The sequence below is a fragment of the Castanea sativa genome, chromosome 8 (genome assembly GCF_040712315.1).
Source record: "Castanea sativa cultivar Marrone di Chiusa Pesio chromosome 8, ASM4071231v1".
Lineage (NCBI taxonomy): Eukaryota > Viridiplantae > Streptophyta > Magnoliopsida > Fagales > Fagaceae > Castanea > Castanea sativa.
In genome coordinates this window covers 20730727-20747993 of record NC_134020.1, presented here as the reverse complement: position 1 = coordinate 20747993, position 17267 = coordinate 20730727, and the positions used below count along the sequence as shown (strand labels likewise).

At 31.8% G+C, this 17267-nt stretch overlaps 1 long non-coding RNA gene across 4 annotated transcripts; it reads left to right on the top strand.

The window, feature by feature from the left end:
• Positions 1–27: 27 nt before the first annotated feature.
• LOC142607172 (uncharacterized) lies at positions 28–7865 on the top strand. 4 transcript variants are annotated; one of them, XR_012839250.1, is made up of 12 exons: positions 28–384; positions 771–893; positions 1385–1528; positions 2158–2419; positions 2518–2652; positions 2987–3039; positions 3141–3254; positions 4476–4531; positions 5251–5291; positions 5982–6035; positions 7189–7338; positions 7660–7865. It is a non-coding gene; the product is annotated as an uncharacterized LOC142607172 (long non-coding RNA). The 4 variants fall into 4 exon arrangements; XR_012839252.1 differs by having other exon boundaries at positions 4476–5291; positions 7189–7247; XR_012839249.1 differs by having other exon boundaries at positions 4476–5291.
• Positions 7866–17267: the final 9402 nt, after the last annotated feature.

Sequence of the window (17267 nt, the reverse complement as noted above, 5' to 3'; positions counted from 1 at the left end):
TTAACGCAACATAAAACTTTGAAAATCCGATAAACACAAAACCCAATCTCTGCCTTCTCCTTTCTCAATCAAAACCCACCATACCCACAAACCAACGAGATCTCCTTCCTCATACCCTATTTCTCCCGCTCCCCTTCTCCTTTCCCGTTTCACCCACAACCACCACAACTTAGTTGGCAGCAGCACCTCCACCACCCACAACAACCGCAACACACAAACCACCATAATCAGACCATATCAGATCCCACGCCCTCCTTTTCTCAGCCTCTTCCTTTATCAAGTTCCAAAATCAACCAAAACCTCAACTTTGAACACACCAATTTGCAATTTTCTCTAAAGATCGTCACTGCCCCTCCAACCAAATCAGTGGAGGCAAATTTTTTGGTAATGTTTTTTAAAATTTATGTTTCCAAGCACAACCCACTTGAATTCTAATTGTTTTCGTAGCCCCATCAGGTTTTGTATTCCAATCACGCTTAAATTTAGAAATAGTTTTGTTGGCTATTCTTGGCTTTGTATTATTGAAATTTTTGTTATTGTTATTATTATTGGCTATTGTTGTTGTGTCGTGTGAGAACTGAGTTTTCTTTTCTATGGTTATGCATATTATGGTTGCTTTGTTGAGTATTCACATACTGAATCTAGATTACAGGAACTATATTCTTATTTTAAAATTTTTGTAATTTAGGACTTTTGATTTATAGAAGTTATTATTATTTAAAAACTTTCATCTATTATTAATACTATTTGGGTTGTTGGTTTTAATTAAGGTTGAATGATGAGAAAAAGCAGAGCATGATAGAAGACATCTACAACACCAAGAAGCAAAAAAGGCGGAGAAATAATTAAAAGGGTTTTTTCGTATTGGTATTGGCAGAGGAATTTGGGTTTGGGTATGCTGACAAACTTATGTGTTTTGTTTTTTTTTTTTTTTATTTAATGGTTTTTGGCTTTGTTTCTTAGGTTTAGATGGTTTATCCTTGATCACTGTTAAAATCTGTTGTTAAAGCTTGAATGTTGTAGTGTAGTCATTTGACAAATGCAAATTAATTGTTGTTTAATTTTGTTGCTTTAAATTTAAAGGTGTTAAAATCTATTGAATAAGTTATAATGATCATTGCAATAGAATACTTGCTTTCTAAATCTAAATCAAATGACTAGAAGATTGTGTTTTATGTTAGTTTGGGATTTTCATTTGAACATATATTATGTTGGTTGTGTGTTTTATGCAGTTTAGCTTCTTGAAAGTATGTTTTTGGAATTGCAATTTCAATGGAATTATTAATTTTCTGTTCCAATTTTGTTTTAGGCCCTTTTGTTCTGTTATAGTTTTCAGTGATTTAATTTCAATTTTTTTTTTTGGTAATGAATATGTGTTGTGCAGAGAGAGTTGGAGAGAGATCTTTGGGAGACCCTTCGCTACTGTCAAACCAGTCCCCTCTAATACTGATGAAGAGATTATTGTATTAATTGTTGACACAACCAGATGAAGCATGGAGTCGAATATTATGTATATGAGATTGTTCTGGTATTGGACAGATTATTTTTCTTCTCTTTTAGTTTTATACTCTTGTACAGATTGTTTGTTCTCTCTTCCATTATTATTATTATTATTATTTTATCTGAATGCAACCAAATGACCAATCTTTGGAACTTTAGCATATTTTTTATATATGATTTATCTAATTATTAGGTGTCTATGTGTTGGGAGGACTTGGAGCATGACTATGAGAAGAAGAATGAAAAACCACTACAATCTACATATTTTATAATTTTAATGAGAACCAAAACAGTCACAATGAATCTAAGAGGAGATACGCAAAACTTGAAATCTTTGACTTTCAATTCTTTTATTTGTTTGTATATTATGTGACTAAACATGTACCAAACATTGACTTTGTTATCATGCCATTGTTCATAAGTGTTGGCGCATTCTAAGAAATCACAATGTGTATCACTATTGAACTCTTTTCTTTATAAAAAGAAGGGGGTATTTGGTATTAAATGCTGACTGGTAAAAATAAGCTGAGTGGGTGTGTTTTGTTTGATTAAATGATGGAGATTGTTGACAAATTGTTTCTTATGATTTTGTGTTTATTTGTGTCTTACACATTACAATTAGGTGTTGGATTTTGAAAATTTTCTTGGTTTTAATAGTTGAAGGATGGGAGAGAGGAAGGTGCTAAGCAAATACTATTCACCTGTCTTCAACCCAGAGGCTTGAGGGGTCAAGCACACATGATGCTTCCCATAAGTAGATGTTATTGGTGATAATTATTTAGGTATTCGAAGGTTCTGATTCTATTGCAAATGTACCGATGCTTTGCTGAGCTTACCATCAAGATTGACCCATAAAATATCAACTATATCGTTGAGTCTGGTGCTACCAGAAATTTTGAACCTGCGTGAAGAGGATGAGGTAAAATAAAATAAATACAAATAAAATTCTTGCAATCTTTTGTACATATAACATGGTTTTTGACTAAATATTTTGATTATATTCTTTTAATTCATTAGGCAGCAGAGACAATAACCATAAAAGAGAAGTTGGAGAGATGGAAGATGCAATGAAATCTTTAGAGAACAAAAACCTTGGATTTGAAAAGAAAAATGGACATCATTACTACACTAGATGGGATGAAATCTATGAAGGTATTATTTGCTTTACCAATTCTATTTTTATTTATTAGGGTAGGCTATCATCTCATAGTGCCACAAATGGAATCTTTAAGTCTTAAATAGACTTTGTAAATTTTAAGATTACGTGATGATAGATCAAAGTAGAAGGCCGTGAAGGTTGTCTCTGGCCTTTCAGGTATAAGTTTTTATTTTTTGGGATGCTCTTCAAAGCATATACTTTGTTATGTGAAGGCAATGTTGCTTTTACTATTTCCTTCAAATTCACTCACTTTCTTAAAGTAATTTTTATTTTCTTCAGTTTATAATATTTGGGTCTTTACTTTACATTCAACTTTTATGAGTGCAGTTCTTTTTCTTGTATTTCATGGACTTAATCAGCAGACAATGTACCCCCACATGGTACTACGCTTTCTTATCAATTTTCAGCTTCAATCTTCTTGGGTTTAATCCTTATTCAAATATGTTAAAACTTTTAACGTTTTTGTTTTAATTGCTGGTAGTTGAGACTTGAGTGAAGATCTTGCAAAATATGCAGAAGTGTTAGAAGTAGGGGCTAATGGATTGGGCTACGAGCTGCTAAAAGACTTGGCTTTGTCAGGTTCCAAAATCTCAAGGTTATAGACATTATTGGCTACAAGGCTCTTTATTGTATGCGTTTTCTTATGAGACATTTTGGCTCTGTCTTTGTATTCAATATTGAAGTTAAGGTAGTTAGATGTATAGTTTAGTGATCTAGGGAGGTTGATGAAAATTGTGAGTGAGTAAGATACTTGGAAGATTCTTTCAAACATTGTGCTTTCAATTGGAGTGACTAATTGGTTGCTATACATAAAGCTCAACTTGGACTTTGATGCTGAAATATGTTTGAGGAATTTCATCTTATTTTACTTTTTTATGTCGCTCCTTTTTCAAATAATGATTCAAAATAGTTGTTTCTTCAAGTAATTTCTATTTGAAACTGAGGTAAACTACATATAGTTTCAATAATGTTTTATAGAAAGAGTATGATTGAAACTTTACTATTAGTTTTAATATAGAGCTATATTCCATTTGCAATGAGATGTTGACTCCAATTCCATTGATGATTTACAAAAGTCCCTTCTCTATATCTGTTATCAAAAAGTTATTTATGAAATGTTTTCCACATTGTCATTTGACCCTTTGACAATAGATTAATAGTTTTGTACATGAGCTATGATGCCACTTAGGTTGATTACTTGATGAACAAATTAGCCTCTTATTGGTTTTTTTTTTTTTTTACCATTTGGTTTCTTAATTATCTTTTTATTTAACTAGCCCGTGCATCGCACGGGTTAACGACTAGTTATATATATAAAACCGAAGCTCTGCTTGCTCCACAATTTTCCATGTCATCAATACTTATATAAATAATAATAAATCTTTTTTTTTCCACCAAATACAAATTACAAACCCGATTCTTTTTTTCTTTTTTTCTTTTTTGACTGAAGAAGGTAGAACCCGATTCTTATTGAAACCCAACTACAAACGGAGTCTCTCCTCGAAAAGAAAAAAAAAAAAAAAAAAAAAAAAAAAAAAGGAGCCTAAACGCAGAAATCTGCCGCAACCATCGCAAACCTATCTCTCAAAGGCAAAATCAGCCCTAACAAAACCTTCAATCAAATTCTCTCTATTTCAAACTCACTCCCATCTCCTTCTTCTTCTTTAACTCTCTCATTCAATGCAGCTCCCTCCTTTTCTCAGCCACAACTCCTCTGGTTGATGTCAATTTTGATTCACGGTTATTTTGTTCTTGATTTTTTATCATCTGGGCATTGATTATTTTTTGGCCCCTTTTCTGGGCATTTGATTTTCAGGATTGACTTGAAGAATTTGGATCCTTTTCCGTTTCTGATGTTGGACGATTTTTCAAGTATGAAGAATTCCAATCTGATCTTCTTCAAGTTTCAATTTTATTTGATTGATATGGGTTAAAATTCAGATTGAAATTTGTTTAAATGGAACAGAGCCTCAAAGTTATGTTTTAATTATATTTCTTCAATTAGGTTTTCTATCGATTTAGGGATTTCAAATTCTACAGGTTCTATAAGAAAATATTGTAAATATCGATGGGTTTCATAGTGGAGATAGTATCAATTTAATGGGGGTTTTTTTTTGTGTTTTTGAAAGGCCTAAGATAATTCATATTGATGTAGATTGTGGTTTCAGAATTTTTAGTGATATGTATGGGCTGTGTGTTGCAGATGGTTATGGTTTATTTCAGTTTCGGGTTGCTGGAGTTTTTAATATCGTTTTTTATCCAAATTTGTTTTAATATAGGCTTATGTTTGGGCATGTGATTTTTTGAAAGAAAAATTCTTTTTATTAATAGAGAATATTCATAATATATGATTGTTTAAGGTCCTTAGATATTGTCAAGAACTATTTTTTTTTCTTTTTCTTTTTTTTCTCTAGAACTACACAGTAAATTAAAACATGCATTTCTCTTTACAAAAACAGTCCTATGGACAGTGAGATTGACATGTCTTTCCATTTGATTTTTTAATTTGATTGTGATTATCAAGTTTTCATATACTTACTAATATATTTATTGTTTCTATGTCTTATTGTGGTACAAATCGAATACTATAGTGGGGTGTTTCAAACTTGGGCTTCTTCCCAGTTAAGTGATGGTATTATGATTTCTTTTTATTACATTTTTGTTTATGGTTTCTTAATTTCTAATGTTGTTTCCACTTTGCAATTTTTATTTCATGTTAAATTATGCTTAATATGACTTTTGATTTTAGTTTTAATATCACATTAGCTATTGAGCATGTGAATCTGTTTCTAACTACTAAAGCTTAGAATGACCGGTTTCTGATGCTGTATTCCAGATCTTGCACATTTTTTTGCTGCCTTCTAAATATTGCAATCTCTGTAGTTCTGTACCTCTATAATCATAATGCACCTGAAGAAAAAAAAAATTCACCGTAGTTTGTCAAATGCTTTTTCGAAATGTTAAAAGCTCTTTTTTAGTTAAAACTCTTCCTATATATATATGATAGTACAAAACTAATCTCTAATCTAAATGATTTACTAAAACTTTTGGGTTTAATTTACAGTTAGTTGAGAAGGATCCAGAAGCAGCTATAGTTTTGACAGACATACATTGATCCATGTCTAGGTTTAGAAATATATATTATGTTACTTTCTTTTCTGCGTGCTTGGAGTTGCAAAGGATGTAGGAGTTAATTCTCTCACTGTTGTTTTTGTGAGTTTGATTTAGGTGGTCATTTACTGCACTATTATTGATCTTCATTATTCTATTTTTTACAAATTATTTTAATTGAAAAAACTAAAAAGAAATACTTATTTTGCAGGTTCTACTTTCATTTTTGGATAAAGAGCTACATACTTAACTGCATCGACTCAAGGTTTGTTAACAATTTCTGTAAAAAAAATTTAAAAAAAGTTCCTGTTGCATAAAAGTTATATATAAATAGTCAATATAAAACCATTAATCAGAGCATTTACTGCTTTGCTACTAATACATGTATTGCACTATTTGTCTGATGTAGATAGTTTTGTTTATAGAATCTATATTTGTTCATTATTCTGTTTACTTGCTAAATAAAAGAAAAAAGAGAAAAAAAATGACTCTTTTGTTTTTAGACTATTTTCATTTTAAATTTTTTTTAAAAAGTATATTTAACTCAGCTGAGTTGTTATACAAAATAAAAGAAATATTTCTTTTAAACGGTTGGAACATATTGTTTATTGCAAATTATAATACTCATTATAATTTTTTTTAGTTGTTTTTCCAATAATTCATTGTGAGAAGGTAAAATATTTCCTTTAAATGGTTGGAAGGTAAAATATTTGTTTTCAATCATACAACCTGCCCTTGAATATTTTGTATCTATAAAAATTCTTCTCTTGGCTTCAACTCAAACTTTTCTCATAAAGAATACTACTTTTGTTAGTGGGAAAGAAAGGAAAAACAGCTACCGTACATCATCTATAAAGGAAAAACCAAACAGCTCGACAACCCAATCTGTTCTGTGTTAGATAGCACCTTTAAGATAATATACCCGACTGTTTTGTTCTTATTACGGAATCTGGATCTAAATTCCCAAATTTTTGAATGTTTACATAAATTTATGATCTTTTTCACTCATTTTTATCATGTCCATGCTTTAATTTAAAAGATATTGCATTAAACGACGTCGTTGGGTTATTTTGGCATTTTAAAAGGTGCAGGAGTGGTGGAGAAAGTAGAGTTAGAGGTGGAGATAAAGGAATATAAGTATGAGGAATTAGTTAAAGCCCTTGAAAACTTTAAAAACAAGTATTATATCTTTCTAGTCTTTTTGTTTGTTTATCTAATTCTTTGACTGGATTGAAAAGAATTAGATTCCCATAGGTGTATAAAATTTGTTAACCCTGACAAATTTTAGTAGTTTTGGAAATCCTTAAACATTTTTGGTAGTCATAAATAAACAGTTAAGTTCTTTCTCAATCTAACATTTTAATCTATTTAGATTTTTATAATTTTGGGTGTGTTATTGATGGTTGATATACGTGCAGATTTGTTTGGTCTGTTATCTGCTCATCCTGTAACTCCCTTGATATCCTTGCTCCAGGAGGTATAAAACAACGCAAGAAAGCTTGGCGAGCTAAAACTTTTAGAGTTACTTCCTTTCCAATCGATTCTAAAATCTTAAAAATTTATGCTAGGTCTGTAAATTTTGCTTCCAACAATCTCCCTCTATGTTCTTGATATTTGGTTCTTCATTTTGTGAATTTTAATTATTTTTATTTTGCTTCATTCATCTCTCTTCAAATATTATGATTATTTGTTGGCGATATTTCTGCATTATGATGTTTTTAAAACAAGGCTGCTTTTGAATCAATTTGTATCTATGCTAATGGTTTATATATTGAGAATTTTAATAATAAAGGCATGGAAGATTTTGATAAAATAATGAATCTAAACTTTTGTTGAGGGCTGCAAAAGTAGGAAATGAAAATTCTGAAATTCTGCTTTTGTCTGCACAGTTTTGCAAGGCAGGAAGCTTATGATGGGGGAGCTTTAGTTGTAGAGTAGAGAGAAGAATGAAGCAATCCAAGAGAGACTCTTTGTATTACAGTGTAGAGTCAACAACAATATGCTTGCACCTATTTTCTCATATTTAAGTTATATGAAGAAGGATATTTTTATTGATAAAATATAGTTAGTGAAGCTGTCCCCAACAATTTAATAAGATTTTGTTGTTGATTTACAAAACTCTTTGAATATTATGATCATTAGTTATTAGTGCATGTCATATATTTTACTTTTTGTTAGTGTTTCTTTTAAATGTGATATGTAATCTTTTGATTTGAAATTTTACCCTTTTTGTTGTGAAGGCGCAATAACCAGTGATAGAACATCATATTATTTTTCATCTACTCAAATTGTAAATCACAACAACAAAATGTATGTAAGCTTCTACCTAGAATGAACATTGTAAATTGCTTCAAATGAGCAATAATTTGCTTTATTGGCAGATTAAGAAATATTTGACAAGGTATATATATATAACACACACACACACACTCCTACCTTGGTTGACCAGCTCAAATCCTAATGAAATTTGTATATTCCTTTTTGTGTGAGTTATTCCTTAAAATCCAAAGCAAAAAGGTTCATTTAAGTTGACTAAATTTCTCTCAACCTGATAAAAAATGCATTTAATTTGATTAAAAAAAATATTTAGCATTTCTAAGAACTTTCCCGTGCATCGCACGGGTTAGCGACTAGTTTATTTAAAAATTCAATACCCCCCTCTACTGTCTTTCACTAAGGGTCCATTTAGCATGAGAATATTTAAGTGAGATGATAGAAAATAGAGATGAGATGCAAAAGTGGAAAGATAAAAAATAAAAAATTAATTTTCCCTTATGGTGTTTGGTTTAGGGGATGAAAAGTGGGCGGATAGAAAACTCTAATTTGGTTGAGAAAAAAATTGAGAGAGCGGAAAATAAAGTTTATATAAATTTAAAATTATGTTCCCTTTACATAAAACAAAATGTAACATGTTTTTATTAAAAAATCGTGCATGGATTTTTTTTTTTTTTTTTTGTTAAACACAAGCCAAATGATCCAAAACAAATAAACACAAAAAAAAAAAAAAAAAAAAAAAAAAAAAAAAAAAAAACCTGAACAAGAATAGAAGAAATAGACATAGAAACGCAAAAGTAAAGTAAGACAAAAAAGGGAAATTTTTTGGGAAGGACAATGTCGTCCAAAGGATTCCACAGCAACATTACTTGCTTTCTCTTGCATTTTCTTCCTAATTTGCGAAGATCATGTTTTGGTGGATCCAAAGAGAGAATAACTATGCCCTGCAATTTTCTCTTCCCTTCTCCCTTTTCAACCAAACACCCCTCCCAACCATTTTCTCCCCTATTTTTTCCTCCTCTTTTTTCATCTCTCTTAAAAATCATACCTCTAAAGTTTAAATTATGAATGGTACTTTTGGAAAATGATAATGCTTTAAATATTACTCTCTTAAAAAGTTTGCTAGTGAGCAGCATCAATCTCCATGACTGGAAATATAGTCCACACCAAATACAAATACCATACTGCCATTGATAACTCTAGCCACACACATAGACCATGTGTCAAATTGCGTCGAAATTAACATGGATACTTTGTGAAGGTTTTCCTCAATAATTTTCTTATTTGTTTCCTTCACTAAGATTGAGATCTGGTGTAATTGCAATATGCAATTGCACCATATAATTAACCTCACTTCCTTCACAAAATTTTTGACATTCTTTACTTATTAACTTTAACTTTTTACTTATTTTTTATATTTTTTATTTAATAGTTGAGATTAAAATTTGTTTTTCCAACTCTCAATCTTAACCATCCATTACAATTGCATCAAGTGCATTGCACCTGACCTCAATCTCTTTCACTAACCAAGTTTAGATATCACGTAGTTTCAACATGCACATATTAATGTACTTTACTATGGATTGCGACTTATGTTATTTATTAGTGTCCCTCTTCCTTTAATTGACCAATTATATCCTCTGGGTAAGAGCTGCAAATTATCGCCCATCGAGCCATCCTTGGGTCCTTTTGACCATGTTCCAAATTATGTAGTTACACCACAATGTTTCTAAGTTCTATTCCTACTGGATGCGCCTAAATTGATTCAAAGTCAATCCTTTAATTATAGGATGGACCACCATCTCAAACGATAGAGAGGAAAATGTGGACTTCTACCCCAAGGATTAAAATCTTCAAGAATTTCTAGTGTACTCTATCACATAAAGTTTTTTTAATCTATATATATAATAATAGGTGAAGCTGAGAAAAACTCAAATTAAAATTCTAAATTAGAGTTCCAATTTTGCACCATGTGTCCTAAATTATTAATTATTAAATAGTTGGGAAACTTGCAGTAAACTCACCTGTGGTTTGGCCTGTTTTCACATTACCTACCCATGGTTTAAAACTTAACACTTTGCCCACCTGAACTTCAATCCATTTTCTCTCCGTTACCCACCTTACCCTCAAACATTAGAAAAACACCCTTTTATTAAAAATTAGAACATAACACGGATCAAAAACATGATCCATTGAATCGTTTCCTCACAAGCCCTAGAAACATGAAAACCCCATTCTGCATCTGATATTGAAATTGTGCTGCAAGTATACACCTAAAAGAGCAACGGGTTGTTCGAGGGACTAAAATCCTAGTAAGAAATCAGTCATTGTTTGGGCTTATGGTTGTTTTATAGTTTTTTGAGTAATCAATCAATGGTCAATGTTACATGTAACGGAATGAGAATATTGGTTGTGTTTGTGATGTTTATGAAAAATGTGACCACTTGTTGTTCGGATATAGGCATTTTGTCTGTCATGGTCATTGTGTCTCACAGTGGACCCAAGTTTCTGTTGGATTTAAATTTTAGTATTTGCATGTGCTTATTAGTAAAATAGAAACAAAAGCAAAGCAGAAAATGTGGTCCCTCTGATGTGTGTGTTGCATCCCAAAAGCAAAATAGAAACATGCAAGGGTTTACTGTTTATGTGTCTATTGTTTACAATTCTTTTATTGTTAATTATGTACATGTCAAATGGTAATTTGTTATTGCAGATGGATGCTGAGGAAGAGAAATTCGAGGCTCATTATGGGGGGTACTTTTCTGTGGAACCCAAGTGTAGAATACTTTAATGGGAAAGTTGAAATAGTGTACAAGGATCCTGATAGGCTTAGTTATTTTGAAATAGAAGGTATATATGTGAAGAATTGAGGATTGATGAACCGTTTAGGGTTCATTATTTAGGTCCTGAGGGCAACTTGGAACAAGACTTGAGGCTCATAGAAGATGATAAAGATGTGATGTCCATGTGTAAGCTTAATAAGGGAAGGCCAAGAGACACCATTATACTGTATGTGGAGAGTGGTCATGCTCCACTTTCTAGTTGAAGTTCCTGATAGTGCAGGGGTTGGTAATCTGTGACAAAATACATAACATGAAACAAAAAGCTCAAAGTAAAAACAACCTAATTACACATTATTTCCCAAATTACAATTCAACCTAACTCCTATCTATCAGTTGCAAAAGTAGATAGCAACTTTGAATAAATTAACTTGTAAGTTTCTGAAACACTAAACAAACCATAAACGCATGTGCGGAAAATACAAGTAAATCAAAATAAATTTCTTATTTTCACAAAACATAAAATAGAAGACAAATACCATGAATAACCTCATAATATAAATCATAACCAATGTATCATAGTTTGTGAAACAAGAAGATAAACATAAATAACACAAGAACATAAAAAACAATGTCTCCCCCTAACATATACAATCACATCATATGCCCCTAAATACAATCTACATCAAAATATCTCATCTCCCCCTATCTATGTACTCCCCCTTTTTGTGACATATTGCCAAAGGGAAATCAAAACTAATCCAAGGGTGGAGCCGGTGAAGAATCACCTTTAGCATCAACTAAATCTGCTTGTAAGGCCGCAACCTCGTTGAGCAAATCCAAAAAAAGATGTCCATGTGCCGCCTAAACGGTGAGACACATCTCCAGCATAGTACGTATAGAAAAATACGATGATGTAGACGGTGGAGGATCCACGATAGCAATGGGATCAAAAAACTCCTTAGCTAAAGGATCACCAATAGGAGAGTCTCTAGATGCATCACCTATAGACGACTCGACTCTAGGGCATTTAGAACTAGCTTTTAACTGAGCAGCCCTTTGCCTAAAAAAGGTGGCACCTATAGGAGCAATGACATGAACAAGCTCTGAAGCGAGGAAGTCCTCTAAACCTAAATCTAACAGAATCCTATGTATAAAAATCGAGAAAAACAAACCATGAGATTTAGCACAACTCCTATGAACCTCTACAAGAGAACGAATGAAAAGAGTAGGAAAACATATAAGAGCATCAGTGATGAAAGCGTACAAAAATGCACATCTCTCAATGGGAATGGTATGTATGTGAGAAAAAGGCCAAATGCTATAACAAGAAATCCTAAAGAACAAATAATTGAGCTCAATAAGCTCATGTGTGGTAATCATAGGATTAGTACCCCAACTAATAGTAGTACCAGTAAGAAAAGACATAATGTCATCAAGGGGAGGAAACTCTATGTAAGGATATACAAGCTACTATACCAAAGGTACATCAAGAGCTGAAGCCACCACCTCACGAGTAATGACAAACTCTTCACTCTTTATCCAAGTCTTCACGTAGTGAATGTTGGAATCATCAGGGTGAATAGAGAAGTTTGAATAAAACTCTTTAATCAAAGCAGCCGGAGGAGGATACTCAACATCCAGAAGAGGAAACCAACTTCAACTCTCAAAGTTCCTATGAATCTCAGGATTAACCTCATTTAGGATAACTTTCCTTTCAGCCCAAACAGACCTAAAAATGTTCACCTTCTCATAGGTTTCTTGATTAGACTTAAACTAAAATCTAGACCTTTCAAAGTCAAAAGAGGAGGAGGGGGCAGTGTTTTTCTTAGCCCTAGTTTTCCTAACCATGACTCTAAGAGTAGGGAGGAAAACAAAACAAAAAGAAAACACAAAAACCAAGGGCAGACTGCATCAGAAATGGTTAGAGCACAAAGTGCATCAACAAATGATAAACTATATGATGCATATAATGAATGCATATATGATGCATGCTCTATTGCACAAAAACTTGTTCAATTTTTCAAAATTTACCAACAATTGACTTGAACAAAGAGTTTTAACCAAAAACCCCAAATTTTGAGAAACCCACATTTCAAAACCAAATCAAATTGATTAATTAACCATTATACTACTTAGAAACCATCATATAATAACTTAATCCATCAATTTCACCAGTCAATTTCATCAATTTAAGCTAAATTGAACAAAAACCCCAAATTTTGGAAATTTTCAAGCCCTAGAATTTCCAATTCTTCTCAAATCTCAAAATTGATCAAATTAATGCATGGGAATCATGTATATATCTTCTAAGAACAAAAACCCATTGATCAAACTTGAACAAAAAAAAACAAAAAATAAAAAACCCCAAAAATTATAGTTCGAAAATCATGAAGAAAATGCATGAAAAATGTAAATAAATTGAAAAAGAAGGGGTATTTAGGTCTTACCTACACTTGAGGACAAAAACCACTGAAGATTTGAGGAGGAAAACTTGAAAAAGCTCTTGGATTGGATAGGTCGAGAGAGAAAAAGGACGACAAGAAAAGAGTTTTTGAAAAAGTGAAGAACACGTGCTAAGAAAACCCTTTCATTTTTGTTTCCTTTCGAAACTCGATCGATCGAGTACCAATCGAACCAGGCAAAGAGCAAGCTTTAAAAATCGAAGGATTTTCGATCAATCGAAAAACACATTCGATCAATGGAAATTTTGGAAAACATGATTTTTTGAAAAACAGAAAAAGATTTTGTAGAAACCACTCAAACCAAGTTATTTCATGAACGAAATGCATGAGAATGAATTTAAAAGTTTTTCAAAAACATGAGTTTTTCACACCAGAACTTCAAAACAAGATTTTCAATCCTTTTTAGCCCAAATTTTCAACCTTTGAACATATTTTGCATCAAAATCATAGAATATATAATCTTGGATGGCCAAACCAAATTCACACACAATTTCATGTACTAAGTTTAGCAAAGAATAACTTGTGAAATGTGTGCAACTAGTAACAGTATGAGATACATATGAGATGATATGTAGATAGTAATCAATGGCAATTTCTACATTATTCATCACATAAATTTGAAAGTGAATATCACCTAAAGAGTTACATCATATAACTCCACGTCTCCTAGAAAACAAGTCTGCAACCATGCATTGTTTTTTTTTTTTTTTTTTGCCTTATCATATTTTGTTTTTTTTTTTTAAGCATATTTTCTTTTTCAACTTTTTCATTTCTTTTAAAGGCAACACCTTATGATTTTTTTTATGTGCAAGTGCTACACTTTCTCGAGTACAAAAACTTTTTAGATGCATTAAGGTGTTCATGATTGGCTAGTAAACAGTGGTGAGATGGTTATTTATGCATTTCTCTTAGGATTTTTTAGTCCTTACAAACAAAGACATGTGAGTTCAAAATCAAGATCATGTGATCAAAAACTATAAACAACTCACACACAACATGCACTACATAGCTAATACTAGCAAAGTGCAGAAAAATAAGCTCATCCAGGCTAACCAAGGTACACGAGCATGTTATGCAAAGATAAATGGCCAACCTTAACTACACATCCATGATATGCAATACAAAACACATCCTTCCACTTTCCTTTTTTTATTTTCCTTTTTTATTTTTTTTTATTAAAAAAAACCTAAAATGAAATGCATGAATGTAATGCAATGCAAATCCTAGAAACAAAAGAAAACAAGAAAACACAAAAAAAAAATGGTCATAAAAGATTTTGAGATGAAGCACAATGACCATGTCAGAATAAAGACTCAATTAGATTAAGCCTTTTTCATCCAAAACTTCTTAGATGCAACTTTGGCTTTGGAGTTATTATTCAAATTAAAATGATAAGCAACTCCAACATTGGTATAAAGGTTTAAAACTTTTACCAATTCACCAATAAGTACCATAGGATCCTGTGCTTGAGGCACATGTGTGTGTATGAAGGTAAACATCTCTCAAATCTCATAAAAAATTCAACACACAACTCAACAAAGACTTCTAAAACATAGCTAGGGTTTTTCCTTTTATACTTGGAGTGAAACACTTAACCCTACACGTCATATGGGCTTAGGCTGGTTTGGAAATTCTGTAAAAAATTTCTGATCCACGATTTTCGATCGATCGAGTCTATTCTTCGATCAATCAAGCCTTGCAGAAATAGAACAGTAATTTCCTGCAATTACTCGATTTCAAACTTACATTAAACTAAACTTTGAGCAAGTCTAAACCTAGACTAAATGTTTTGATCATGGTTTGGCAACATATACAATTTAAAGTTCTAATACATTAGTTCCTTAAGTCATAGAACCTAACAAATTAGGTGAAACCACGTAAGCTTTGATTGGCAGGACGTAGTCCGGAAAAGGGTGGTGATAGTGGTCAGAAAGACTCAAAATAGTCCATGATTGTTAATAATTATGAATGTGGGCATATGTGTTTTTAAAAAAAAAAAAAAAATAAAAATAGCGCAGATTATCATATAATATCAAATAAATATTTTGTTCTATCAGATTCTCTCTTTCTCACTTTTTTCTCTCTTTATATTAATTTTGTCTTGATGATGTTGTTTATCTTGACGTTGTAGTATGGGACGGTGTTACCTTTCGATCTCTTTACACCGAAATCACCTGCGAACTAAGTAACAAATACTGCAAAATAGACTTAAGCAAAATACGCTAATAAGTCATAAAAGAAGAAATTCACTTGTGGATCACAAGATTCTCTTTAGTCTCTACACCATAATCTTACTATTGATTTTGGTGGTGATTCATTAGCCATGTTAATCACATGTACAAATCTGCCTACAATTATTTTAGGCAAGAGAATTACAAATACTACTCATTCCATCTCAAATTATTAGATCTCTATTCTACTTTGAGATATATAAAAGAAAGTTATTTTTGAAAAGTTAATATAAAAAATTTCTAATATATTCTTTAATTTATTTAAAAAAGTCAATACTTCTCTACTCTCTTTTACTAAGGGTCCGTTTGATTTGAGGATGTTAAAGTGAGATGATAAAAAATAGAGATGAGATGAAAAAGTGGGAAGATAAAAAAATTAATTAATTTTCCCTTATGGTGTGTGATTTGGGGGATAGAAAAGTAGATGGATAGAAAACTCTAATTTGATTGGAAAAAAAAATTGAGAGAATGGAAAATATAGTTTATATAAATTTAAAATTATATCCCTATTACATAAAACAAAATGTAACTTTTTTTATTAAAAATTTGTGCAAGGACACTCTTTTTTTAAAACACAAGCCAAATGATCCAAAAAAAAAAAACCAAATGAGAATAGAAGAAATAGGCATAAAAACATAAAAGAAGAGATAGACAAAAAAGAGCATCCCGCAGCAAAATTACTTGTTTTCTCTTGCATTTTCTTCCCAATTTGCAAAGATCATGTTTTGGTGGGTCCAAAGAGAAAATAACCTTGCCCCCCCCCCCCCCCCCATTTTCTCTTCCCTTCTCCCTTTCCAACTAAACACCCCTCCCAACTATTTACACCCCTATTTTTTCCTCCTCTTTTTTCATCTCTCTTAAAATCATTCCAACCAAACATACACTAAAGTTTAAATTATGAATGGTACTTTTGGAAAATGATAATGCATTACATATTACTCTCTTAAAAAGTTTGTTAGTGAGCAGCATCAATCTCCATGACTGCGAATATAGTCCATACCAAATACAAATACCAATACCACCATTGATAACTTTAGCCACGCACATAGACCATGTGTCAAATTGCGTCAAAATTATCATGAATACTTCGTGAAGGTTTTCCTCAGTAATTTTCTTATTTGTTTCTTTCACTGGGATTGAGATCTGGTGTAATTGCAATATGCAATTGCACCATGTAATTAAACTCACTTCCTTCACCAAACAAAAAAATTACATTCTTAACTTTTTAACTTTAACTTTTTCCTTTTTTATATTTTTTTAATTAATAGTTAAGATTAAAAGTTATTTTTTCCAACTCTCAATCTTAACTATTCATTACAATTGCTTCATGTGCAATGCAACTGATCTCAATCCCTTTCACCAACCAAGTTTAGATATCACATAGTTTCAACATGCACATATCAATGCACTTTACATTCATATGGATTGTGACTTATGGTCTTTGTTAGTGTCCCTCTTCCTTTAATTGACCAATTGTATTCTCTAGGTAAGAGTTGCGAAATATTGCTCATCGAGCCATCCTTGGGTCCTTATGACCACGGTGTTTCTAGGTCCTATTCCTACTAGATGTGCCTGGATTGATTCAAAGTCAAGCCCTTAATTATAGGATGGACCACCATCTCAAACGATAGAGAGGAAAAAATGGACTTCTACCCCACAGATTAAGATCTTCAAGAATTCTTAATGTACTCTATCACATAGAATTTTTTTAATCTTAATAATGTAAAGGTCTAAATTATGTCATGTC